Here is a 27,882-nt window from a genome sequence, read left to right as displayed (position 1 = left end):
ATTCAATGCTATCCCAGTCAAGCTACCAGTGACTTTCTTCAGAGAATTAGAAAAAAGTACTTTAAATTTCATGTGGAACCAAAAAAGAGCCTGTATAACCAACACAATCCTAAGCAAAAAGAACAAAGCTGGAGGCATCACTCTATCTAACTTCAAACTATACTACAAGGCTACAGTAACCAAAACAGCATGGTACTGGTACCAAAACAGAGACATAGACCAATGGAACAGAACAGAACCCTCAGAAATAATATCACACATCTACAAATATCTGATCTTTGACAAACCTGACAAAAACAAGAAATGGGGAAAGGATTCCCTATTTAATAAATGGTGTTGGTAAAACTGGCTAGCCATATGCAGAAAACTGAAACTGGACCCCTTCCTTACACCTTATACAAAAAATAACTCAAGATGGATTAAAGACTTAAATGTAAGACCTAAAACCATAAAAACCCTAGAAGAAAACCTAGTCAAATACCTCAGGACATAGGCATGGGCAGACTTCATGACTAAAACACCAAGAGCAATGGCAACAAAAGCCAAAATTGACAAATGGGATCTAATTAAACTAAAGAGCTTCTGCACATCAAAAGAAAGTATCATCAGAGTGAACAGGCAATCTACAGAACAGGAGAAGATTTCTGTAGTCTATCCATCTGACAAAGGGCTAATATCCAGAATCTACAAAGAACTTAAACAAACTTACAAGAAAACAAACAAACAACCGCATCAAAAAGTAGATGAAGGGTATGAACAGACACTTCTCAAAAGAAGATATTTATGTGGCTATTCCACAGTTTAAAATATGCTGCTACTCAGCTGTCATCATAGTCGGCTGTACATGTTAATTTTCTCTTCAAAAACAACATAAGCTCCTTGAGGACACTGACCAAACATATCTTAACCAAATTATTATCTCCATTGCAATTAAAAATATGCACGTATGTCGGGCGTGGTGGCTCACACCTGTTATCCCAGCACTTTGGGAGGCTGAGGTGCGTGGATCATGAAGTCAGGAGATCAAGACCATCCTGGCTATGGTGAAACCCCATCTCTACTAAAAATACAAAAAATTAGCTGGGCATAGTGGCGGGCACCTGTAGTCCCAGCTACTTGGGAGGCTGAGGCAGGAGAATGGCGTGAACCCGGGAGGTGGATCTTGCATTGTGCTGAGATCACGCCACTGCTCTCCAGCCTGGGCAACAAGTGAGACTCTGTCTCAAAAAAAAAAAAAAAATCCATCTATATAAAATACTTATTCTTGAAGGCAATTCTTTCCTCTGTAGAGATATAAATAAAATCACCTTTTCACATGGCATCCCTCAAGTATATTTTGCAGAACTAACATATACTTCCTACATCTCCTTTTTTTCTCTAGGCTAAACATTTTTATCTTTAATAATTATTTTTAATACAAAATGCTTTTAGTATTCTAGTTATCCTTTGTCAGATATCTCATTTACCTATATGCTATGAAATTGAGGAATCCGCTAACATAGTTGAAAAGGTTAAAAATGAGAACTCGAATTTTTGCCATTTCCCTCCCTCCCTTCCCATTGTAAAGCAAGAATCATTTTATAACCTGGACATCACCATGACCTCTTTGATTGTTCAAAATACACTCAATGAAAACTAAAGAAAACTACAAAAGGAAAAGAAGCTGAAGTCCTAAAGAACTGAGATGAGAATGGTAAAAATGGAGATTAAGGAAAAGCTAAATGTCCAAGTTTTAGAGTGTAAAGATAAAGAGCAACCTTTCCTTTTTAGAAGTCCTTCCTAGACATAAGAAAAATTGAAAATAACAAGGATGTTTAAAGACTATTTTTTTAAAGTTTGCTTTCTTCACCCTTAGAATTTTTGGGGGGAGACTGAGTAAAGGTTTTATTCACTTACAATAAAATTTCTAAAAATTAACTCCATGACAAGTATAGACCATCAGGAGCCCCAAATATATATGCATTACACTTAATTTTTTTCATTTCATTGTCATCTGCAAGTTCCTTCAAGCTTCTTTACTACATACAGAATAAAGCAGAACCTCAGCATTATATAATCCCAATTGTGATCTGGGCCCTTCTCCCTCCCCACCCTTTCTAATCTCATCTCCTATCCCTCCTTCAAAATATTTTTTGCTTCCACTTATTGAACTAGTTATAATTTCTCAAATAAAACAATATCATTAATGCATCTTTGCATTTTGCCTTTTGTTTTTTGTTTTTGCTTAGAATGTTCTTTCCTGCCGGTGTTAATGCTTTGAAAATTCCAACTAAGCCTTCAAAAGTCAGTCCTGTTGTCCTCTCCACTAAAAATCCTCCTTATGTGTGAAAAAGGGAGACAGAGGGGGAAATGATAAACTATCACTTAATGCGTATAGTGTTTTAGTTTTGCAAGGTAAAAAAGTTCTGGAGAAACATGATGTATGTGCTTAATGCCACTGGAACTGTACACTTAAAGATGTCTAAGATGGTAAATTTTATATTATGTATGTTTTATCACAATTTAACCATGAATAATTATTTTAAACTAAAAAAAAAAAAAAAGTCTAGTAAGCCTCTTGACAGAAGATACTGCAAAGGTGTCGTGAAGGCCAAGGGTTGAAGTTTTAAAACCTAAACTGTGTAACAGGCTCTGTAACGGGGAGAAACCCAAGAAACTTATGGTCAAGTTGAAACTCTCAAACTGCAGGAATATAGTCATTGGGGTCCCTTAGATGCAGAAAAGAAAATTAACTACAGCGAGTTATGTTTGGATTTCACATAAGAAAGAATTTTGAAATAGAGTTGTCCATTAGGGGGAGGGTCTGTCCCGGGAGATGTGAGCTCATTTCCATTGGATATGACTCAGATTATCTATTAGTCATGCCATGGGTGTGAAGTTGGAGCTAGATAAACTTTAGGATATTTTCCAAGCCCTAATTCCATGACTTTGTGATTATTATTGCCATAAACTCTGAAGTCTTGGCTGGGCACATTTTCCACAAGGGGCTTGTGGTAAAGTGTAGAACAACGAACTCAGAAAAGGCCTATTCAAAAATCAGAACTAGTCATGGTCTAAGATATATTCCCACAAAGTTCTGAGGCCAAGATAACTTACTGATATATAACCCAAGAATATTTCTGGATGTTTCAGTTACTGAGCATCCAGGAAGCCTCACCTCTGGACATTGTGTGCTAATCATCTCTTCTTTCTTTCTTTTTTTGAAAACAGTCTGTATCCATCATCAAACACCCCTAGGATGTTATCCTTCTTGATGGACACATTACAGTTTATTCAGGATATAGTTTACACCCCCAAATTTCTATCCCTAACTCAGACCTCTCCTCTGATTAGATTGTTGCAATCAGTTGGATATTTCTGATTTGTATTTTAAACTTATTACACTTGAATATTTATTAGGCATTTTAAACTGAAAACCCCTGACACAAATTTTCTGCCACCAAACCTGCTTCTTTTACAGCCTTGCCCATTTCAATGAATGGCAACTGTATCCTTCCAATACCTTTGGCCAAAAACCTTACAATCATTTGTGCCTTTTCTTTTACACCTTACAGCCTGTCTGTCAGAAAAATCTATTGTCCCTTTTTCCAAATATATTACATTTCTCATCTCCACTACTACCTCCTGGTCTAAGCATGGTTATCTCTCACTGAATTTACCACAATAACCTTTTAACTCATCCCTTTGCTTCATGTCTCAGTCTTTCGCAGCACAGGAATCACAGTAGGCTGATGATTCCTACTCAACATTTATGGTGAGTGATTGTGGTGATGGTTGCATGACTCCATACATCAGTCAAAACTCATCAAATGGTACAATGGAAATTGGCAAATGTTATTATATACAAATTATATTGCAGTACAGCTGATGAAAACAGAAAAGAAAGAAAGAAAAAAAAAACCTCCTCAGCTTCCCACAAGCAAAGCTGCTTCCTAATCATACTCTGTACTTATTTGCTTACATATATGCTATCTCCCGCTTGATTTAATTTCAGCACCTAGCATAAGACTTGGCAGAGAGATACTCAACATATTTACTGAATGTATTAGACTAGTGACCTTGGGTACTTAGTGTCTTTTTCAAATTAGTTTCCAGTAAGGTGATAATCAGTTTAGATGAAATAATCGTTAGCTTTATTCCAAATCTATAAAAGCCCATTATTCTATGATTCTAACGTAGAGTGGCATTCAAGCTCTGGAAGATTGCTGATTTTAGGCCAGTCTCTCCAAGAGCCATCTAGTGGGAAGAGTAAGTAATTGCCCTGGGTAATTAAGAGAGAGAGAGAGAGAGGAGAGAGAGAGTGTGTGTGTGTGTGTGTCTGTGTGTGTGTGTGTGTGTTTTAGGTCAGTCTCTCCAAGAGCATCTAGTGGGAAGAATAAGTAATTGCCCTGGGTAATTAAGAGTGTGTGTGTGTGTGTGTGTTTCTATAATTCAGTCACATTAAATGACACAAAGATTCACCAACATCACACTTTTGCCAAGGTCTTGTCTAAAATAGAGCATTTTTCTCCCTACTGGAATTCTGACTTCGAATTTAGAATGAACTCCTTTGGTGGGAAGTAATGAATTGGCCTCAGATACTTATCATGAGTTACAGGAAGATCTCATTAAACTCATGCAGAAATGCAGCCAGGCCTCCAGGAAGAGCTGGGAATTCTCGAGGAAAGTAAGAAGATTTTTCGTGCTTTGTCCTCTTTCTTTCTATGTACAGCTACTTTATTCTTCTCCCTCTTCCAATTGGCTTCCTCTACTTCTTTATCCAGAATGATTAATATTGTGTAGGTCTAGACCAGTAATTTTTTACTCTACTTACCAGAAACACGTAGAGAGTTTTAAAAATTATGATGTCCAGGCCAGGTACCTTCCTACTAATTATATCAGAATCCCTTGGAGGGGGACTCGAATAATAGTATTTTTTAAAATATTTTAAAAATCCCTCCAAGAAATTACACAGAGCATTCAAGGATGAGGTCACTTCTCCAGTAACATGAGTTCTTTTCCTAGTTCCTAATTATCAAGTAAGAGATTCAGGCTTGGCCAATATTGTGTTAGGTGTCTATTTTACTCAACTACGTGGCTACTGGGGGTCTGTTCAAGAGAACAGACTGTTTAAGTTTGGAAGATAGTCTAAAAGGTGCTCATGTGGACCTCTCATCTGCTAATAAAGTGTCAGCTCTGACAAGCATCAACACATTGTCCAAATGTTAAGGTCTACTGTAAAAATAGGACAGTTAAAATTTTTTTCTATTTTATTCTTAAAATCAACAAGACAGTTGTCCATTTGCAAGTAATATTTATACCAGACCCAGTGATAGATATTTTTTAATCATGATTTTTAAGGTATGCATTATTCTCCTATTGAAGATGAGGAAAGTGAGGCCCAAAGAAACTAAACTGCTTGTCCAAAGATTAATAAGTGGTAGAGCAAGACCTGAATTGAAAGTTTACACTAACTACATTATATCAAGCTGCCCCCATCTTTTTTTTTTTCTTTTTTTTTGAGACGGGGTGTTGCTCTGTCGCCCAGGCTAGAGTGCAGTGGCGTGATCTCGGCTCACTGCAAGATCTACCTCCTGGGTTCACGCCATTCTCCTGCCTCAGCCTCTCGAGTAGCTGGGACCACAGGCGCCTGCCACCACGCCCAGCTAATTTTTGTATTTTCTGTAGAGACGGGGTTTCAACATGTTGGCCAGGATGGTCTTGATTTCCTGACCTCGTGATCTGCCCGCCTTGGCCTCCCAAAGTGCTGGGATTACAGGCGTGAGCCACCACGCCCGGCTGCTGCCCCCATCTTACATAAACATGAATTTTCTAAATTATTAATGTCCTCAAAACAAGAAACTAACCTAAAAAGTTATTCATGATGGTTTGATTGAACACACAGAGTACATATACACACACATTGAAAAATCTTATCAAAAATAAAAACCATACTCTATTCAAATATCATTAAGACAATCATAATGCCATTAATTAAAGAATAGAAATAAAAATACAGTCAAACTATAATAACCCATTATTTTATTATTAAATTATTACTCTTTACCATTGGTTTCCTCTGTTATACCTCGTGGGGTCATGGAATTATAGCAGAGACATTTGGATGTGTAATGATTATGTTGTTGGGGAAAAGTAACTCACATGGTAAGTATACATCCCAGTTGCATTTTCTCCTAATTTGCTTTGCTAGAATGAAATTTGGAAAAAAAAAAAAAAAGGAAGAGAAAAGCACTACTAAAAGCAATACTAGTGGTAGTGTTTGTTATATTTGATTGAAGAAGAAATCACCATCACTATGTTCCATGAAATTCAAAATAATCAAACAGCTTTCACTTACTCATTTTGTTTATATTTCATTGTGATATGCTACAACGGGCCCTATCTTGGAGTACAGCTGCTATAGAAACATCCATTCTGAAATTATTTTAAAGAAAAGAATAAATAACATTGCGTAGCTGCTTGTGGCTAGATTAATTCACAGACTGGATTAATGCATTAATAATTAACTCAAGATCAGTTCCTTCGCTCTTTGAAGAAATATCTATTGAGGGAAAAATCTTACAGGGTAAAAATTAATTTGGATTAGCTGTTTCCATGATGGAAAGGCCTAGCTCCAGTGATTACAATTATAATACAAAAACAGATTTCATTCTCCAGTTTGAGAAATTATTATTCATAATAAAATTTCCTTCTGATATAAAATCTTTTCTGATTTGAGGCTTCAGAAGTTTCTACAAAATAATGATTCCATTTTACGCATTTCTTTAAAAGACTATGTTCACATTCCTCTATACTTGTAATCTGAGCATAAAATAAGTCTAGAAAATTAAATAATATTAATTGGCTCCATGGCATAACGGTCAGCATATCTGGACTCTGAAAATTAAATGATATTAATTCAAATCCATGTCCCATCTTTCTCCATCTAAACTCTACCTCTACCCCCAATTATCAGCTCTTTAACAGCTTAATGTAGTAACATGCAAAAACTCCTCCTCCTTCAACAAAAAATAACGATTCCTCCCCAGTTTTCCCCCATTTACTTTATGACACTACCATCCATCAAGCTTGTTAAAACCTGTTAATTGTATTATTTTTGATATTTCTTCTCTCTCAACTCCCATTTCTATTCTACAGCAAATCTAATTATTTTTGACTCCACTCTCTTTGCCACTATTATCTCTTACTGAGACTTTTTCTTACTGACTTCTGCATTCTCCTTGCCTCCTACTCAAATCTGTTCTTTACTCTGTACCAGAGTAGGGTTTTTATAACAGAAATTTGATTGTGTTATGCACCTGCTTAAACTTTTCATTAGTTTCTCATTGGATTTTGTTAATATTCAACTTTTCATGATAGCCTACAAGCTCTTTCATGATATGGTCCTGTCTGCCTATCCAAACTTACCTTATGCCAATCTCCATAAATATACACATCATAGTCACATGTGCCTTCTACCAAACTCTGCCTTTAACTGGACATTTACACTTGCTATTTTCTCTTTCTGACGTATTCTTTTTCCATACTTCTATTTCCTTGTAAACTCTTCTCTCACTGCCACGTACCAGCTCTTTTAGCAACCTGAGGTAGTATCACCAATGAGCCAAGTGAACTTGTAAAATATGCTTCCTAAACCCCATTTGTCCCATGATCTAAAATATTTCCTTAGCACATACAATTTATCTATATCTATCAAGTGCATTCTATATGGCAGGCATTCTGTCCAGGTGCTAGGAACACAACAGTTAACAGAGTATCTTTTCTTTCTTTTTTTAAAAAAAGTAGTCTATTTTATTTATTAATGGTTAAAAAACGGCTTCACTAAACATTGTTTTGTTATTTATATATTAATATGCTGAGAGCAGTATTATTACACACCTTTTTTTCCACAGCCTTATTGAGGTACAATCAGTCTACAATAAACATAATTAATGTATAAAATTCAGTGCTTTGGATATATGCATACACTCATGTTACTATCACTACAATCCACGTCACAAACATATCCATCACCTTCAAAAGTTTACTTGTGTCCCTTTGTTATTGTTGCTTACTTTATCCCTTCCTTTTTTCTTTTCTCTTTCTCTTTTCTTTTCTTTCTTTCTTTCCTTTTTTCTTTCTTCCTTTCTTTTCTCTCCTTTCTTTCCTTCTTTCCCTTCCTTCCTTTCTTTTCTTTCCTTTCTTTCCTTCTTTCCCTTCCTTCCTTTCTCTTTCTTTCTCTTTTTTTTCCCTTTTTCTTTCTTTCCTTTCATTTCTTTTTCTCTTTCTTCTCTCTCCCTTCCCTCCTGTCTTCCCTTTCCTTCTTTCCTCTTTCCTTCTTTCTCCTTCCTCCCTTCCTTCTTTTCTTTTCTTTCTCTTTCTTTCCTTCTTTTCTTTTCTTTCCTTTCCTTCTTTCTTTCCAATATACCCAGCATCCCTCTCACCCATCTCCTGGAAACCATCATTCTATTGTCTATTTCTACACATTTGACTACTTTAGATGCCTCATATAGAGGGAATCATGCAGTATGTGTCCTTCTGTGATGGCCACTTCATTTGGCATGTCTTCCCGGTCTATCCATTCTTTCACAAACAGTACAATTTCTTTATTTTTTAAGTCTGACTAATATTCTCTTGGATGTATACATCAGAATTTCTTTTTTTTCTTTTTTCTCTTTTTTTTTTTTTTGAGATGGAGTCTCGCTCTGTCACCCAGGCTGGAGTGCAGCGGCACAATCTCAGCTCACTGCAAACTCTGCCTCCCAGGTTCACGCCATTCTCCTGCCTCAACCTCCCGAGTAGCTGGGACTACAGGCGCCCACCACCACGCCAGGCTAATTTTTTGTATTTTTAGTAGAGACGGGTTTTCACCATGTTAGCCAGGATGGTCTCGATCTCCTGACCTCGTGATCCACCCGCCTCAGCCTCCCAAAGTGCTGGGATTACAGGCGTGAGCCACCGCGCCTGGCCATTATCCATTTATCTATCAGTGGACATTTAGGTTATATCTTGGCTATTGTGAATAATGTTGCAGTGAACATGAGGGTGCAGATATCTCTTTGAGATAATGATTTCAGTTATTTTAGATATATACCCAGAAGTGGGATTGTTGGATCATATGATAGTTCTATTTTAAATTTTTTGAGAAACATCTATACTGTTTTCTATAGCAGTTTCACCATTTTACACTGCACCAACAGTTGTATAAGGGTTTCAATTTCTCCACAAACTTGTCAAACTTTTGTTTTTCTGATAATAGTCATTGTATCAAGTGTGAGGTAATATCTCAATGTGGTTTTGATTTTCATTTTCCTGATGATCAGTGATAAGCATTTTTTCATATACCTGTTGGCCATTTGCATGGCTTGTTTGAAAAAATATCTATTCAAGTCCCTTGCTGATTTTTAAAATTGGACTAAATATTTTGCTATTGAATTTTAAAAGTTTCTTATATTTTTTGGAAATTAACTGCTGGTTAATTAATGGTAAATATTTCTTCCCATTCTAAAGGTTGCTTTATTACTCTGTTGATTGTTTCCTTAGCTATGCAGAAGTTCTTTTAGTTTGTTGTAATCTCACTTATCTCATTTTGCTTTTGTTGACTGCACTTTTGGTGTCATATCCATGAAATTATTGCCAAAACCAATGTCATGAAGCTTTTCCCATATGCTTCCTTCTAAGGAGTTTTACAGTTGCAGGTCTTACATTTTAGTCTTTAATTAATTGTGAGTTAATTTTTGTCTGTGGTGAAAGAAAACATTCCAATTTAATTATTTTGCATGTGGATAGCCACTTTTCCCAATGTAACATTTACTGAAGAGACAATCCTTTCCCCGCTATGCATTCTTGACTTTCGTATTGAAAGTCATTGTATATGTTGCATAGTTGACTGTACATGACATGGCTGTAGGATATAAGCTCTCTATTGTTCCAATGCTCTACATGTTTGTTTTTATGCCAGTACCATACTACTCTGATTATTATTGCTTTGTAATTATTTTGAAATCAGGAAGTATAATGTTTTTAGCTTTATTCTTATTCAAAATTGTTTTTGTTATTTGGGTATTTTGTGGATTCATACATATTTTAGGATTACATTTTCTATTTCTGTAAAGATGTATTTGGAATTTTGATAAGGATTTCATTGAATCTGTACATTGCTTTAGGTGAAATGGATACTTTAACATTAGTTTTTCCAATCCAAGAATATAAGATGTCTTTCCATTTAGTTTTGTCTGCTTTACTTTCTGGCAGTATTTTAGAGTTTTTATTTTAAAAGTATTTCATGTCCTTGATTCAGTGTATTCCTAAGTACTTTATTCTTTCTGGTCTTATTGTAAATGGATTTTTTTTAATTTTTTGGATAGTTTATTGTTGGCATACAGAAACACAACTGCTTTTTGTATGTTGATTTGAATCCTGCAACTTTACTGAATTTGTTTATTAGATCTCCAGTTTTTTTGTGTGTGTGTGTGCAGTTTTCAGGGTTTTGTATGTATAAGATCATGTCCTCTGCAAATAGTTAATTTTTCTTCTTGTTTTCTGATATGGATGCCTTTTATTTCTTTGGTTTGGCATATGGTTTTTGCCCACCATTCTGTTAATGCAGTGTTATCACATTTATTGATTTGTGTATGTTGAACCATCTTTGCATCCTAGGAATAAGTCTTGCTTTATAGAGACTTATAGGTCATAGAATACGATCTTTTTAATGTGCTGTTGAATTTGGTTTGCGAATATTTCATTGAAAGTTTTTGCATCCATATTCATCAGGGATATTGGCCTGTCGTTTTCTTTGTTTGTGGTGTCTTTGTCTGGATTTGGTAACAGTGTGATGCTGGCCTCATAAAATGAGGATGGAAGTATTTACTCTTCTACTTTTTACAAGCCTTTAGGAAGAAAGGATATTAATTCTTCTTTAAATGTACAGTAAAATTAACCTGTGAAGCCACCTATAGATATTGGTAAATACAGATATAGTAAAGCCACCTAGGCTTTCCTGTTTGGGTTGGTTTTTGATCACTGACTCAATCTCCTTATTTGTTATTGGTCTTTTCAGGTTTTCTATTTCTTCTTAATTCTGTCTTTATAGGTTGTATGTTTTTAGGAATTTATCCACTTCTTCTAGGTTGTCAAATTTGTTCATAATAGTCCCTTATGGTCTTGTTTTTTATTTCTCTGGCATTAGTTGTAATGTCTCCTGTTTCATTTCTGATTTTATTTTTGAATACTCTTTTTTTTCTTGGTTCAGATAACAAATTGTCAATTTTATCTTTTGAAAAACAATTCTTAATTTTGTTGATTTTGTTCTATTGTATTTTTATTCGTTATATCATTTATTCCTGCTCTAATCTTTATTATTTCCATCCTTCTGCTAACTTTGGGCTTAGTTGTTTTTTGTTGTTGTTGTTGTTGTTTTGTTGTTGTTCATCGATGTTTAAAGTTAGGTTATTTATTTCAGATCTTCTTTCTTTTGTAATGTAGACATTTACTGCTATAAAACATCTCTTAGCACTGTTCTTGCATTACGTTTTTTTTTATTAGTCTTTTGGTATTTTGTGTTTTTGTTTTAGTTTGTCCTGAGAGATACTCTAATTCTGCCCCCATGATTCAATCACCCCCCACCATGCCGCACCTCCAGCACTGGGGATTACAATTCAACATGAGATTTGGTGGAGACACAGATCTAAACCATATCACTGAACTACAGTAATATGTTGGTTTCTTTTACATTCTACTAGTTATAATATTATCTGTTAATATAATAGCATGTAGACTATTATAGCCTCTACTGCATACAAACCAAAGAGTACGTTCAAAGAATAAAACAGTAAATTAACTTTAAGAAATGACTTTAAGTTAGACAGAGATCCCCCTAAAATAAGAAATAACATGTTGACAAATTTTCAAAAGTGTCAATCAAAAAGGTAACAATTGCCATACTGACAGGCCCAGGAGCAAAGGTGGTGATACTGCTGACAAGATGTCAATGACTAAAGTAATAAAAACATGGTGAACAGCTCAGGGTGGTGCCTGACAGCAAATCCATGTAACATAAAGGAGTCAGTATGATCAAGGTGAGAGTGACGAAGGTAAATCAAAGAAGCTGACATTTAAGACAGGTGACAGCAGTGATGTTAAATATTAAGCCTTGGAATAAGAAGCTCAAAATTGTAAGTCAACAACATATCAGCCAATACTTGCTCTTGTGTTAACCTATTAACCCTTATATTGCTAGAAGGAGAATTCTCTGAAATAGACTAAGGTGAGGATAGAGTGTGAAGAGAAAACCAGTGTAGTTGCCCAGAGGTCACTTCAAAATAGAAATAACAATATCTATAGGGAAGGATGGTTGTGAAGATCAAATGAGAAAAACTACAAACCCCAAGCATGCTCATTTGTATCCTTCTGTTCCCATGGTAACTCTACCCCACCATCAAACACCAGATCTTTTAGTAGTCTAAGGTAGTATCTATCACCACTGAGCCATGTGAACTTATAAAATCCATTTCCTAAACTCAGTGTCCTCATAATCTAAAACATTTCCAAAACCTACCCATTGTTTCAATTGTATTTATTAAGTGCCTACATATGGCAGGCATTTCATTGGCCAACCACCAACAATAAGGTAACCACTGTTCTAGGGATACAACAGAGAACAAAACTGATTAAAAATGTATTTGAAGACTACATTCTCACAGGATGTTGTCTGGTATACAGTGACTGTTCAATATATGGGAAGTGATCTAAAATGAAATAAGGTAAAATTTTGAGTATTGGTTATAAGAATCACAAAAAGTCCAATACTTGTCCCCACCCTGGAGCAGAGTTCTCTGATAACTGGTAGGAACTTACTTATGTGTTCTGACTTCCACATGCTCAGCTGGAACTCAGAAAAAGAGAAAAGAACATCATGAGGAAAAAGTAAGCTGGTTATTGAAAAGAACAGTAGAACCGAGAACAGAAGAACTTGGGTTCTACCCCCAGCATTGCCATTAACCAGTTTTAACACCTTAAGAAAGGCATTACATTTTTTTCTTTTATTTTTTATGGGTGTTATTCTTTTCTTTATCTCTTTGAGGATATTTAACAATTTTTACAGCATTTTCAGATAATTCTATTATTGTTGTATTCTTCTGAGTAAATTATCTTACTATGTGAATTTACTCTTTTAAATCCTGTTCCTCAGCTTCCTAACTCATGGCCAACTACATCTTAACCAAATCCAGTATAGTTCTCCATTTTTTTATATGGGAAAATGGTTAATCCAGAGGTAATTTTGCATACAATGTGAATGCTAAGCCTCTAAAAACAATCAACCATAATGGGTATTCAATAAATTAGATTTTTAATTTTTTATACATATTATTTGAGTTTTAGAACCATATAAAATTATAATTCTGCCCCTTCCATGAATGAAAATGATGAGGTTCAAGATAACGTATTGGAGATTTTAAAAGTTATTAAGTCCTTGAGCTGGGAATTCTACCTCTATGATGACAAAGTTCTGTCTCAGAGACATAAGTGAGAAAACCAAAAAGGCAACATGATATTCCCAAAAGTCTGAAGGCAGAATTACTGAGCAATTAGTTCAGAACTTGAACCCAGACTGCTTGACTTTCAGGATGCCATTATACCATCCTAGATATTTTTTGATCTGATCCTTTACAGCTTGTTTGAGATTCAACTTTACAAAATCACTGAATTCAGAAGAACACAATTCTGGTCAAAATTTCTAATTAGGTTATTTTGTATTTAAATTCTCCACAGCAAGCTAAAGGTTTTGGGTGTTTTGTTTTATTGTGCTACATTGCCATGAGACCCAGCGGACCCCACGCATTAGAGCGCTGAAAATTTGGCATGGGATGCATAACACTTCTACTCTATTTGGACCAGTTGATACTGCAGTGGTTAATTTCCTTCATACTCCATCAACATGAACTAAGGTTAGATTCCCTACGTATTGGATCAGATTTTTCAGTTAGTTTTTATTTCTGCCATTCTAATCTTCAATTATCTCTGCCTGAAGTAGCAATCTATTGCTATACGGGTAAGGAAATATTCTGTCTTTATGGAGACAATTTCATTTTAAATTACTTTTCAGGTCAAACACTGCCATTTAATAAAAGTTTGGAACCTATACAAAGTCAATAAAAGGCATTAAAATTACTTATTAGTCATGGTATTTTCTTTCTCTATCACCAACTAGACAGTTTTGTTTTGATAGCTCCATTAGGTACAGCCTCATTGCTCATTGTTTCCTTGACTTCCTTTTAGAACATATGGATGTTACAAAAAATAAATTCTCCTTTACACACAAAAACCTTCACATTATTAGGAATATAATTGTTAATAGAAAAAGTGTCAAGTATCTGATGCATAATAATTATTTAAAAATATTAGCTGAAGAACACATCACAATTTAACCTGAATGTACTATCAAAGAGGAAAATTATGTGGAGAGTACTATAGGGTTTAATGTATGTTTATTTATAAGCAACTGAAGAAGACTTCATTTTTCAATGACTGTAAGCAAATTTGACTTTACTACTTGCCATTGCGAGAGATAAAGATGAGATCACATACATTTCTGGTACTAGTTAAGTCTAAAGGCCCAGTTTCCCAATGAGACTGACCTGAAGTCATCTCAACAGTATGATCCTGACCCAATGGAAAAACTTAGCACGGAAACAGCATTTAGCCATGACATACTTCAATATTATTTTTTGGAGGCTATCACTATCTCAAACTAAACCTATTATGATTTAAAACTGTCTTTTTATTGATATTCATTGTTTTTCAACCTGACAGTGGCCAATGATTTATATCAATCTTCTCTTAACACAGGAATAAAAGAGTTTGCAACATATCTTAAACTGAAGGACACTTTTTCAGTAAGTCTCAAGATTTTAATACAGTTGTCATTTCAAAAGCCTACCTCTTCTCAGTTGGAAAGGGGTTTAGAGAAGAAGAAGGCAGCTCTGTTGATAAGATTGTTTTTATCTGAAGCAGTAGAGGATTCAAAAATTAGTATGACATATTGATGATGCCCTTTTTTCAGGCATTTTTATTCTTTAAGTGCAAGAACACTGCAGCTGGCTGTCAATCATTAAACCACAAAATGAAATCCTTTGCCTGGCTAGGAGATTTGCAACTATACTGATGCTGGTAAACTAAACACCAAATTATAGCCTTTTCTCCTGCCTCACCCAGATTTCACAGGGGCTGCACACCCAAATAAATGCCTCTTGGCTACCCATTCATCTAACAGCTGGAAAGATGACACTTGACATTTGGAAACTTTCCTGTGAAGATTGCTGCAAGGCTTTCCCATTAGCTTCCTGGTGAGACTGTAAGGTCGAATAAGCTGCCTCAAAACCTGCAAAGGGTAACGGAAATACTCTAATATTAAGCCTGTGCAATTTAAATTTCTAATTCTCGAATCATAGTTCTTCAGATATTGTAGAAATCACTGGTATATTTCAGGGCAAAAGAATGCCTTTGAAGATGTGAAATTAAAGTGATATTTTAAGCAATGATAATGATAACAAGTGTCTTTTATTTAAAGTTGGGACTGAAGGTCTTCTAAGTAACAGGGACTTCAACACAGAGAAGTTCTTGTAAGTTTGTTTTCTAAAATCCATGACTGTCATATTTTCAACAACTGTGCATCTTTGTCCAGAGCAGAAATCTTTAACATGAGGCAGAGTTATTACCATTCTTTACTTTTTTTTCCACATCATAAGCATTATTGAAGGTAGCTTTAAAATTCTTACAACCCAGCATTGTGGATTCATTTCAAAAATTACTGCCCCCAACATAAAATAAAATAGTAAATATGCCATTATTAAAATGCTGTCATCTTATAAAATTTTCAGGTATAAACAAGCCTTTTTTCCTCTTCAGAAAGATAATTCCTTTAAAATGTCCCCAAATCAGAAATTGTTAATAAAATGACAGTTTATTAAAGATAGCAGAAAGACAAACTTCCTCACATAATCTCAACCCAAAAAATAACAGAATGTAAAAAATTTCATTTATTGATATGAATGCACACAATTCAATTAGATTTTATCGCAATGATCTTTTTCCATGATACTCAATTTGGAATTCCATATTTTTAATTGTCTTTATAATTGTCTGTTCTTGTTTGTTAAGTAAGTATTTTTCAAGTGAAAGATTAACAAGAATGAACAGGCTTCCCTAAATGTTCAGTCATATGTCCAAATTAGATGAAATTAATGTCATGATTAAAAAGGAAACTGAAACCTTTAAAAAATATACGTTGAGGGCATTGAAGAAATGGAAGACATGAATGATGTAACTTTCAATCTTGAATTCATCATCATCTGAGACTAAAATCACTTTTTAAAAGTTCAGGACCAGCCTGACCAACAAAACTAACTGGGCGTGGTGGCATATGCCTGTAATCCCAGCTACTTGGGAGGCTGAGGCCAGAGAATTGCTTGAACCCAGGAGGCGGAGGTTGCAGTGAGCCAAGATCGTGCCATTGCACTCCAGCCTGGGCAACAAGAGTGAAACTCTGTCTCAAAAAAAAAAAAAAAAAAAGTCAATTTAGTGATGCTGAATTGTACCTCATTAGCAATGGATGTGCACCTCTTGGCCCCAAATCACGGCATAAACCTAGTTTTCTCATGCCATTCCATTAACGAATCCACCAAAAGGAAGCTCAGCTCACAGAAAGAAGATGGAATATCTAGCAATGACTGGACTTCTCATTCCTCTTCAAACCAAAACCACAGCTACCATTTGTACTCACTCTACTGCAGGTCTATGGCATGAATTTGTCTCCACTAGGTCTTGAAATCACACATTCGTTTCACATAGCCTATTGAACTGCCATCAGATGGTAATGACTTTCTGTCACTCTTGACCTGGGGCAGATTTGAACTAGTGACCAAGAGGTTAAAGGCTCTGTATCTCATTACCAATCCCCTGAGATACTTAGTTCCCTCAACCACGAGTGATTTTTTTTGTGCCTCAGTCAAGCCAGAAGAAAATACACACAGAAAGAATCTAAGCAGTAGAAAAGTAGGTCACCAATGCAAGACATCTATGATAGTTCTCATGAACCTAATAAACACCTATTTCAAAATATACCCATATACTACATGTACCTGAGTAGAATCACAGTAACTGTTAAAGAGCTTCATTATAACTTTCAATAGTATTTCACATAAGCTACCATTAAGCTGAAAAACACTGCAGAGAAACTGAAGATACTTGTGCTTCATGAGCTTACAGGGTTAAGGAATGTATTTTAGATTCAGTATCATTCCAGAATATTTGTGTGTGTGTCTTGTGTATCTATTCTAAAATAATTCTGCCTCACAAGTTAGTTTCAGAGGGGGGTTGACAAATTGGAAGAAATAATATAGATTCATAAATGAAAGAATCAAAACATTATCAAACACCTTAACGTGGACACTTACTATAGGAATACAGCATATTTTAATAAGGATAAAGTTTGCTGAAGAAAACAGAAGAATAGTATTTAGGAACATATATTTAGGCAAACATATATATATACAGTAGTAGAAATATTGAACCTAAGCCAACAATGAAAAAATTAACTTTTTGTTGTTGTTTTTATTGTTGTTGAAGGTTGACTTCAAATGCTGGCTGCCAATAAACAATATTCTATAACTATTCAACGGCAATTATTCTGTACATAACTAAGTAGGCAGTGACTCCTGAAGTCACTTAGAAATATGTACTCAAATTTTTTTTAAATTTAATGCCCTGACGCCTCCTTCCTTACACTTTGCATTTTCCCCTAAATGTTTGATTTTCATGGAATGAATCCCACTTGGAAGAAAATAGATCTTTTCCTTTTCATTTCTTGCCTATATTTAAAATGGTGCTCTATACAAATTATTTTATTTGAATTTCTACCTCTACCTGTTGATTCCATATTTATCCTTCTATTAATAACTCTTATTTTTTGTCTCTCAATATACATTATATTTCTACCACAACTGCTTTTGTAGCAGCAACATGTACATTTAGTTGTTCCCTTCCACTACTGGTAATAAATACTGTGGCTTTTTAAACGTTGCATCTAAAATATAGAGAATTGAAAACAATTCTTAATAAAAGAATAATGACACGGCAAAAATAACTCTAATAATGTAACAAACCAGTTAGTTTCGTGATTATAATTTCTATAAAGATCAACATTATTTGACAAAGTGTTCCATGTTTATAAGAGCTCCTTCTCAGGACTACCATGACTACTGAAGGGACAATGAGCTTCTGATCTGGGATTATAATTTAGAATAATTTAGTTTGTGTTCTATCTCCAAGTTTTTTCTCAGTGGCAGGACAAAACATGATGAGATATCCATATAGCCTTTTTCTCTCCACTTTTTGCAACCAAATCTGTCTATATGCTAATACTAGAACAAAGTAAGTGCTCCGCCTTCTGAATGCTGTGTGAGTGGATAAAACAAACTCAGTTTCTCCACTAAAATCTCACAACACGCTTCTGACACCAGGTGTGTGTGAACTGCTCCCCACCAGCAAGCAAGCAAGCAATCAATTCTGTAGTGGACACAAGCTGAATGTCTTCTAATTCAGCTCAATTCTGACACTGTCTACCTGATGATAGCACCAGTTCCTACAGGTTGAGAGCTCATTCCCCAAAACTGCCCCCTACCACTTCAAATGCCAACAACAAGCCCCAGGTTATTTTACCTGTGCTTCTGACCAACCAGCTATAAACTGGGATTCCCACAACCCCTTCTTCCGGTTAGATTAACTGGTTAGAGCAGCTTACAGAACCCGGGGTGGGGGGTGGGGGTGGCGGCGGGGCAGGGAACAAAACAAAACAAAACAAAAACCAAACTTTTACTAGTTTATTACAAAGAGTATTTTAAAGGATACAAACACAACAGTCAGATGAAGAGACACATAGGGCAAGGTCTGAAAGGGCCCCCAGAGCAGAAGCTTCTGTCCCTGTGGAGCTGGGGTGTGCCACCTTCTTGGCACACGGAAGCGTTCTAGTTTACTTTCCTGGAAGCACCCCCGTCACCCATATTTGTCTATTGGCAAGTTCTCAGAACCTAGTCCATTTGAGTTTTTATGGAAAGTTCATTACATAGGCATGATTGATTAGATCATTGGCCACTGTCAATCAACTTAACCTTCAGCCCCTTGACTCTCCCCGGAGGTGGGGGAGCAGGGCTGAAAGTCCCAATCCTAGTCCTGCCTCAGTCCTTCTGGTGACTAGCCCCTATCCTGTAGTTACCTATGGGCTGTCAGCCATCAGTCAACTCATTAGCATACACACACACACACACATACTCATCACTTTGGAGATTCCAAAGATTTTAGGAGTTGTATGCCAGGAAACAGGGTAAAGACGAAAATTTCACAATATCACCATGTGTTTTTATAAATTAGTAACATTGGATATTAATTCAGTCTCTATTTGGTGCTTTTGTAATGAAGAAACTGAGGTCCTCTACATGCTCTCTTAACCAAGTTGGCTGCATCTGACAGATTTACTGGACTATTTCCTTCCCTTGTTTTCCTCCCTAAGAGACACAAAAGATGGCCAAGTAATGCTGATGCTTTATAACCAGTGGTACCCCTGTATACCTATGAAATTTCTGCTTTTATTAGTTTAGTTGTCTACTTATCAAGAGTCAGCTGTATGTTTCTCGCCCTGTTTCTGTTGGATATAAATGTAAATAAATAAACATTAATTAGTTATATGGATGCAAAAAGAAAGAAGGTTGATTCTATGAAAACTAAGTTGAATGTTCTTGAAGGATATGATAAAAATGAGTTACTTAAAAAATACTGCTGTCAAATTAGGTGTTGGTCAAACCACTGAAATGACTGCAGGGCAAACATAAAAATCTGGAAAATTGCATTGTATGATTCTCGAAGGTCTTGTACCACTTTTAAAAATGAAAATGGTAGACAATATGTTATAGATAGATTTAGGCAAGATAGATAATACACATCTGGCTATTTTATTTAAAAACATCTTGGCCCTGGATTTTTTTAAAAGAAAAAGGAAAATGAGAAAATATCTATATGCTTTAAATAAAATTATAAGCTTTGGTCATGTGCTGCTTATGTAATAAATAATAAAATGATGAGGTTAATGTATGTGTATATCCTTTTTACAGTTTCCCATTTTAACTTTTTCTGATTAACCAACAAAGTATTAATTTTGGTTTCATAGGAAAAGAGAAATTAAGGAATTAAATTAATTAAGGAATTCATTTAGCTATAGTCATTCTTTCAGTTACAAATTCTTTCTTTAGGTACACTGTCAAAATTATCCTTCGTACTCAGTAATTCTTATTCATTTGGTAGAAGAAAATAAATATGCCTGGACTCCACTAATATCACATTATAAACAATTAAGGTGAAGTCATATTGAATTATTAGTAGAAGTAACTAAAAAAGTAAATTTAATATTATAACAGAATGACACTTAAGAAGGGAAATTCTGACAAACTGGAAAACGCTTTTCTTCACATTAATACCAGATCTGACACTACCATATCATTTCTATACATGAACAATTCCTACCACATTACCTACTCCAAATTGAAATCCTAGCTAGGCAATCTCATCATGTTCTACTCCTGGTATAATTACTGAACTTTCTCTCTCTCATTTTTCCTATATAATCTCTATATTCAGAGCTTCCATTAGTCCACCCTATGCTTTTTGGTGAAATAAAAAGGAGTTGCTGCACAGTGCAAAACTTATGGACCAAGCAGAGAACATCTTTATGAAAATTTGAGGAAGGTACTCCCTCCTTTGTATAGAAGCAGAACAACAAAAGGTTTTATTGTTTGATTAGTGGAGCTTGGTCTGGATTTCAGCCAGCTTGTACCCTGGTCTGGGTACCCCTCATGGAGTGAGCAACATATAAAATCTTATCCAGTAGCCTTCTTTAAATCCCAGTAAGTCTAATTACCCAGTATTATTCTAATTTTTCTTATTCTTTTTAAATTTTGTTTCTTGTTGTTTGTGATGTCCTTGCTGATTCCACATCCTAATACCCACATCCAGATGGAATCAGTCATTGTCTCTTCCAGGCTACCTTTGTAACTTGATGCTTTTTATTATTGTGTTAAGTATGCTATATTGGGCTTACATTTACACAACTCACTTCTTTACTAGACAATAGGATTCTTACTTGCAAATTTAAATCTAATAATTAGTGCTATCTATTATATCTACTACTTTTTAAAATGCATTTTTTGAATGAATGAATTAATTAATTAATGCATAAATGAGATTGATGGATGTATGTGGATGAATAAATTAATGACTAAATAAAATGCTTTTGCAACTACCTAAAATATCCTATTTCAATATTCATCTGTTAAGACTCTATACATCAGATTTCTATTCAAATTTCCTATTTGCCATTTTTTTCCTGATCTCATTTTAACAATCCAAGGTGAATGATTTCTAATAACCCACAACAATGGTATACACAACAAATATTCACAAAGCTTAGTCTTTACCAAGAGCTTTCCATACTTTCTTTCATAATCTTCTGCAAGACCCAAGAAGACAGCAGCTCTAATTATTATTTTAAGTAATAATAATAATTTATAATTGCTTATTCACTTCTATACCCTGGAGTGCTGAAGTAACCTGTCCAAGGTAACATGATTGGAAAGTGTTGGAACTGGATCTGATGTCTTCTCTGTAGTTCAGAGAGCCCAAATTTATAACCACTATATTATACTGCTGTTATTTATGCATTGTGGTACCCTCCCGAAGTCAAGTGTGGGCCCAAAGGCTATTACTTAATAAGTGGTAATTGAGCAAATTAACTAATGAAATTTAAGTGAAGCTCTCCTCAGAGAAATTGCCTGCACTTTCTCCCAACATGGATGTCTTCAAACAATCACATTTATCTGAAAATGCATATTACAAAGAATTTCTAAACACCCAATTGCATGCATTAACACTATAATCTGTTTATAAAATCATATTTTAAAATAAGCTATTCAATGTTACCTTTTCCCCCAAAACAAACTAATGCAAAATATAAGACAAAATGTCATAAGCCTTAGTTGTGAAACATACTATAGACATTACAGAAATTTTTTTTAACAAATGCTACATTTGTGAGAAAACAATATTATATGCTAATGAACTTATCATATAACAAACTCATTAGTTTTCTTAACTCCTCCTTAAATGTATTTAAGATAAATGATTTCTGCATATTTTTCCTATGTAATAGATGAATACTTTATTTTGAGGATACAGCAATACATAAACATGGTTCCTAGCTTGTACAGAGACAGACCAGTAAGCAGGCTTCAAACAAGGAGCACAAAGGAAGTTCATGTCACAAACTCCCTGGATGAGGAGGAGAAAGCCAACCCTGAAGGACAAGTGGGACTCAACCAGAGGGAAATGGGTGAAGTGGGGGAAAGGCCCAGATTCAGGAGAAATCTTGGTATGCTTGGGGACATTCAAATCAGCATCTCAAAGCTAAGAAGTTTGGCCTTTACCTTGAGTGTGAGTAAAAGTCATTGAAGGGTTTTAAATGAGCTAATTAGGATTCAACTGATAATCTAGAAAGATGACTCTGGCTGCAGTGTAGGGGCATTGGATTTGACAGGAGAGAAAGTGGAGGCAATTTCAAGAGAGGTGATAGAGGCCAGAACTAAGTTAATGACAATGTGGAGAGAGAAAAATCCCACTTTGTCTATATGTACCTTGTGAGCCTTATCGCTGCTTAGCACTTTGCATCCAACACCCTGGCAGGAAGGTGGAAATGTTGATTTTACTTGACAGAGATTTTTACCTACCTTCCATCTCTACTCCATTTTAACATGTAATTCAACACTTAGTTTGACAAGTCTGAATCCTTCAACCAAATCCAAAATTCTTACATGGCACAACCTTTATTTTATATTTCAAACACTATCATTCCTAGCAATATGTGTTTTTAAAGCACATGCATGTTTTCTTCATTATAGCTAAAGGTCTGTTTCTCTCCTTTCTCTACACATCAGATTTCTATTCTAACTTCCTATCTGCCATTACATGGAAGTAAAATAATTTCTTTTTTTTTCCAGTACACATTTATTAGATTCAGGAAGTTACAAGACAACAGTGAAATGAACAGAAAAAAAAAAAACATTAAGAGTCCTTTAGAATGATATTGTGAAACACCACCAAACTACAATCATAAATATATTTAAGTATTGTTTATTCATTTTAATTTAAAATCTATAAATGGATTTAAATATTTAGGATAAGAACAAAAAACAAAATCCTCCACTGACCTGTGTTCAATTTTACTTTTTCAAATCTTTTTAGCTTCTCTGCCCACATACCATTTTCACTATGAATTCACACATTCACTGGGCTTCATCTGGCCTAACACAAGAACCTCATCTCTTATCCCTTGATTCCACTTTCATTTCTTAAAGGAGCTAGCAGGCTGCTCAGTAAGATTTCTGGTCAATCAAAATTATAACTCCACACAAAAGATAAAATAAAATAAGGGTAAAAAAGAGTTTTTAAGAGATAGAATAAGAATTGACCAGTTATATACAAAAGAGAGAAGAATAAAACTTAGATAAGTAGTTGGTAAATACAGCTATGTACCGTTTTGTCTTATAATGAAAAAAAATTATGTGCGTGTTGTATATGTGCACCAATGTAAATCTTTTAACTGTACTTTCTTGAGCGTATCTCTTATTCTGAGACTCTAGCCTTTCCTAACTTTTTCATAAAGTGTCCTATTAATTTATGTAAATAAATGTCAGTTTCCTTTGTTCTAATATTGTTATTCTGTAAAAGAAGAAGTCATCAGCATTGTATTGATTTCCAAATCATGTTGAAATTTTAATTATTCTGAGTAATTTATGAGGACCACTAACTTAGTAGGTTTGAACCTGGAAATAAAAAATGTTAAATACTGGAGTTGGAGCAAGTTGGGAAGAAATGTTTGACTTAAAAGCAGTGAATCTGAAATGTAGGAAAGACATTTACATGAAGATGTTTGGTGAATATGAAAAGCAGATTAGAAACACAAGGGAAGATATTCAGTGGACTGCTGGATTATGCAAGAGAGTGCCCTGTTGGAGGTACAGATTAGAGAGTTACACAGCAGGAGATAAGATTAAAAACTGTGAAACTAAAAACTGCCAACTAATAGTAATGGCCCTGAACCGTGAAGAAAGGGAGTTTCGTGCTCCAACTTTGGCATCCCTAGAAAACTGCATGAAGCTTTCTCAGATGGCCGTTCAGGGACTTCAGCAATATAAGTCTCCCCTTCTGCAGCTCCCTTACATTGAAGAGGACAATCTTAGACAGGTTTCTAATCATAAGAAGTATAAAATTTAAACTATCCAGGATTTGGTGAGTTTAAAGAATCAGATTGTCATACTCTACTGCACTTCCTTGAAGATGAAAAATATGAAGAGGTTATGGCTGTCCTTGGGAGTTTTCCATATGTGACCATGAATATAAAATCACAGGTGTTAGATGATGAAGACAGCAACAACATCACAGTAGGATCCTTAGTTACAGTGCTGGTTAAGTTGACTAGGCAAACAATGGCTGAAGTATTTGAAAAGGAGCAGTCCATCTGTGCTGCAGAGGAACAGCCAGCAGAAGATGGGCAGGGTGAAACTAACAAGGACAGGACAAAACGAGGATGGCAACAGAAGAGTAAAGGACCCAAGAAAACTGCTAAATCAAAAAAAAAAGAAACCTTTAAAAAAAAAAAAAACCTGCACCTGTGCTATTACCACAGTCAAAGCAACAGAAACAAAAGCTGGCAAATGGAGTTGTTGGGAATGAAGCTGCAGTAAAGGAAGATGAAGAAGAAGTTTCAGATAAGGGCAGTGATTCTGAAGAAGAAGAAACCAATAGAGATTCCTGAAGTGAGAAAGATGATGGTAGTGACAGAGACTCTGATAGAGAGCAAGATGAAAAACAAAACAAAGATGATGAAGCAGAGTGGCAAGAATTACTACAAAGCATACAGCAAAAAGAGAGCGCTCTATTGGAAACCAAATCAAAAATAACACATCCTGTGTATAGCCTTTACTTTCCTGAGGAAAAACAAGAATGGTGGTGGCTTTACATTGCAGATAGGAAGGAGCAGGCATTAATATCCATGCCATATCATGTGTGTACACTAAAAGATGCAGAGGAAGTAGAGCTGAAGTTTCCTGCACCAGGCAAGCCTGGAAATTATCAGTATACTGTGTTTCTGAGATCAGACTCCTATATGGGTTTCGATCAGATTAAACCATTGAAGTTGGAAGTTCATGAGGCCAAGCCTGTGCCAGAAAATCACCCACAGTGGGATATAGCAATAGAGGGGGATGAAGACCAGGAGGACAGTGAGGGCTTTGAAGATAGCTTTGAGGAAGAAGAGGAGGAAGAGGAAGATGATGACTAAGCAGTACTCTGAATGGACCATAGTGTTTGCACATATTTGCAATTTTTTGCTGTTTTGGAAGTTTATCATAAACCAGAAACAGTACAGAACTGATGTTGAGGGAGGTGTAGTTTTTTTACTCTAGAAACGGGTGCATAATATAACTAGGCAGTGGCAGTGCCTTGGTACAACCTGAAAAATGTTAAGGCTTATTGAAACCTTTCAAGTATGGGATGGTGCATTTATTTCATCTGCAAATGATAATAAATCCTTTGTTATTATTTAAAAAAACTGTGAAATTACTCTGAAAATAAGAGTAGAATGAGAAAATAAAAACAGGAAGATAGTTTGGGGGACAGGAAATGCAGAAGGAGGCAAAGTAGGGAACCATCCACTCCCTGAGTGGATAGCTGTCCTTTGCTGCTTCCTCTGTCTGAGGCAATAAACACTTGGTAAAGCATAGTGCTGCTATCTATCCTTCAGTCACTGCAAAGACTGGAGCCTGAACCACTCACCAACTTGTCTCCTTTGGGTTTCCCAGTGTCTGTCTCTGTTTAAATTGTGTTCTTTTTCTTTCTTTCTTTCTTTGCCTAGCCTAGTCCCTTTTGATGTATAACTTTTTAAAGTCTTAAAATTTTAGATTTGGCATCTCCCTAGATGCTATTTCCTGAATCAAAGCTTTGTCTCTTTGCAAAATCCACAGGCTCCTTTCTCTCTCTTTCTCTCTCTCTCTCTCTCATTGTTTTGTTGTTGTTGTTGTTGTTTAAAGATGAAGTCTCACTCTGTCACCCAGGCTAGAGTGCAGTGGTGTGATCATAGCTCACTATAGCCTCCAACTTCTGGGCTTAAGTGATCCTCCCACCTCAATCTCCCAATTACCTCATTCATTTTGAGATTCCTACATTTCTGGGACACCACGGTTTGGCCCAACAACTCAAGCCCCACTACTCAAAGATGCCAAGGAGGAGGTGGAAGTAGGCAGGTGAATCAAACTTTTAAAAGATGATACAATCAGTGTCAAGTCCAGGCCCTACCTAGCAAATAAGTAGGTCCTGCATTAGTTACACAGACATGAGAAGGACAACTAGAATAGACAAAATGGTCACGGAAAAGAGGAAGAAATTAAAGGAAGCATTAAAGATAAAGTGAATTTTGTTAGCATGTGGGAAACAAACAAGAGAACCAAAACAAGAGTGGTAAAAAGGCATAGTGTGAGCAGTCTTCCTTGAATAGGAAAGAAAGAATAAAAATTTTATTAACAAGAGCAAATTTTCCAGGAACATTTTACATAAATGAGGTAACTGTATCTACATTTAATTAAATCATAGAACAAAAAGAAAACAAAGCATTTAGTCGGAAAGTAAGCTACTGAGATCTGGTAGTTACACCTTTCTTCCTCAAGACCACAGTCGTTGTGGCAAAGTATGCTCAGCTTCACATCTCATCATTTCACATTCTGTATCCTAAATTGTTAAAAACTAAATTGTTTTCAAAAATTACAACTGAAGGCTGGGCACGGTGGCTTATGTCTGTAATCCCAGCACTTTGGGAGGCTGAGGTGGGCGGATCACTTGAGGCCAGGAGTTTGAGACCAGCTTGGCCAACATAGTGAAACCCCATCTCTACTAAAAATACAAAAATTAGCTGGGTGTGGCGGCATGCACCTATAGTCCCAGCTACTCGGGGGCTGAGGCATGAGAATTGCTTGAACCCAGGAGGCGGAGGCTGCAGTGAGCCAAGATCGTGCCACTGCACTCCAGCCTGGGCATTAGAGCGAGACTTCGTCTCAAAAAATATAAAAAAAAAAATTAAATTAAATTAAAAAAATAAAAATTACAACTGAAATTCATCAAATGTTTGTTTCCTTTCCACTTAGATGCATAGAATTTGGAAAACAGACAGGACCTTATCTGGTCCAAATGAACAGATGAAACCGTTTTTTGGACTATGTAAGATTATAATTAATGTAGATTCTAGTATATGTCCTATAATATTGTATACCATCAGATTTGATAAGTGTATGATCTATGTATTTAAGCCAATAATAAATATTTTGGACACATCAGGACTAATGACTTCACAGTACTCGAATGGTAGGAATGCATGATAAATTTTCTTTCTTTTTTTTTTTTTTTTTTTTGAGACAAGGTCTCTCTCTGTTGTCCAGGTTGAAGTGCAAGTGGCACGATCATGGCTTACTGCAGCCTTGACCTCCTCAGCTCAAGAGATCCTCCCACCTCAGCCTCCCAAGAAGCTCGTACCACAGGCGTGTGCCACCATGCCCATCTAACTTTTTATTTTTTGTAGAGATGGGATATTCCTATGTTGCCCAGGCTGATCTTGAACACCGGGCTCAAGCATCCTCCCGCTTCAGCCTCCAAAATTGCTGGGATTATAGGCATTAGGTGGCATGCCCACCTGGCCCAATTTTTAATCAACTAAACAGTTCTACTACCTAGTCTACATTTTAAAATTTTTATCCAAGT

General features: G+C 35.6%; 1 protein-coding gene and 1 pseudogene across 6 annotated transcripts in view; one reads left to right on the top strand and one right to left on the bottom strand.

The window, feature by feature from the left end:
- The window catches only part of DPYD (dihydropyrimidine dehydrogenase), an 840,660-nt gene that overhangs the window by 440,490 nt on the left and 372,288 nt on the right, over window positions 1–27,882 (bottom strand). The window lies entirely within an intron of this gene.
- LOC106635029 (translocation protein SEC63 homolog) lies at window positions 20,870–27,801 on the top strand (annotated as a pseudogene).

This window comes from Pan paniscus, chromosome 1 (assembly GCF_029289425.2).
Source record: "Pan paniscus chromosome 1, NHGRI_mPanPan1-v2.0_pri, whole genome shotgun sequence".
NCBI lineage: Eukaryota > Metazoa > Chordata > Mammalia > Primates > Hominidae > Pan > Pan paniscus.
This window is presented reverse-complemented; position numbering and strand designations above follow the sequence as displayed.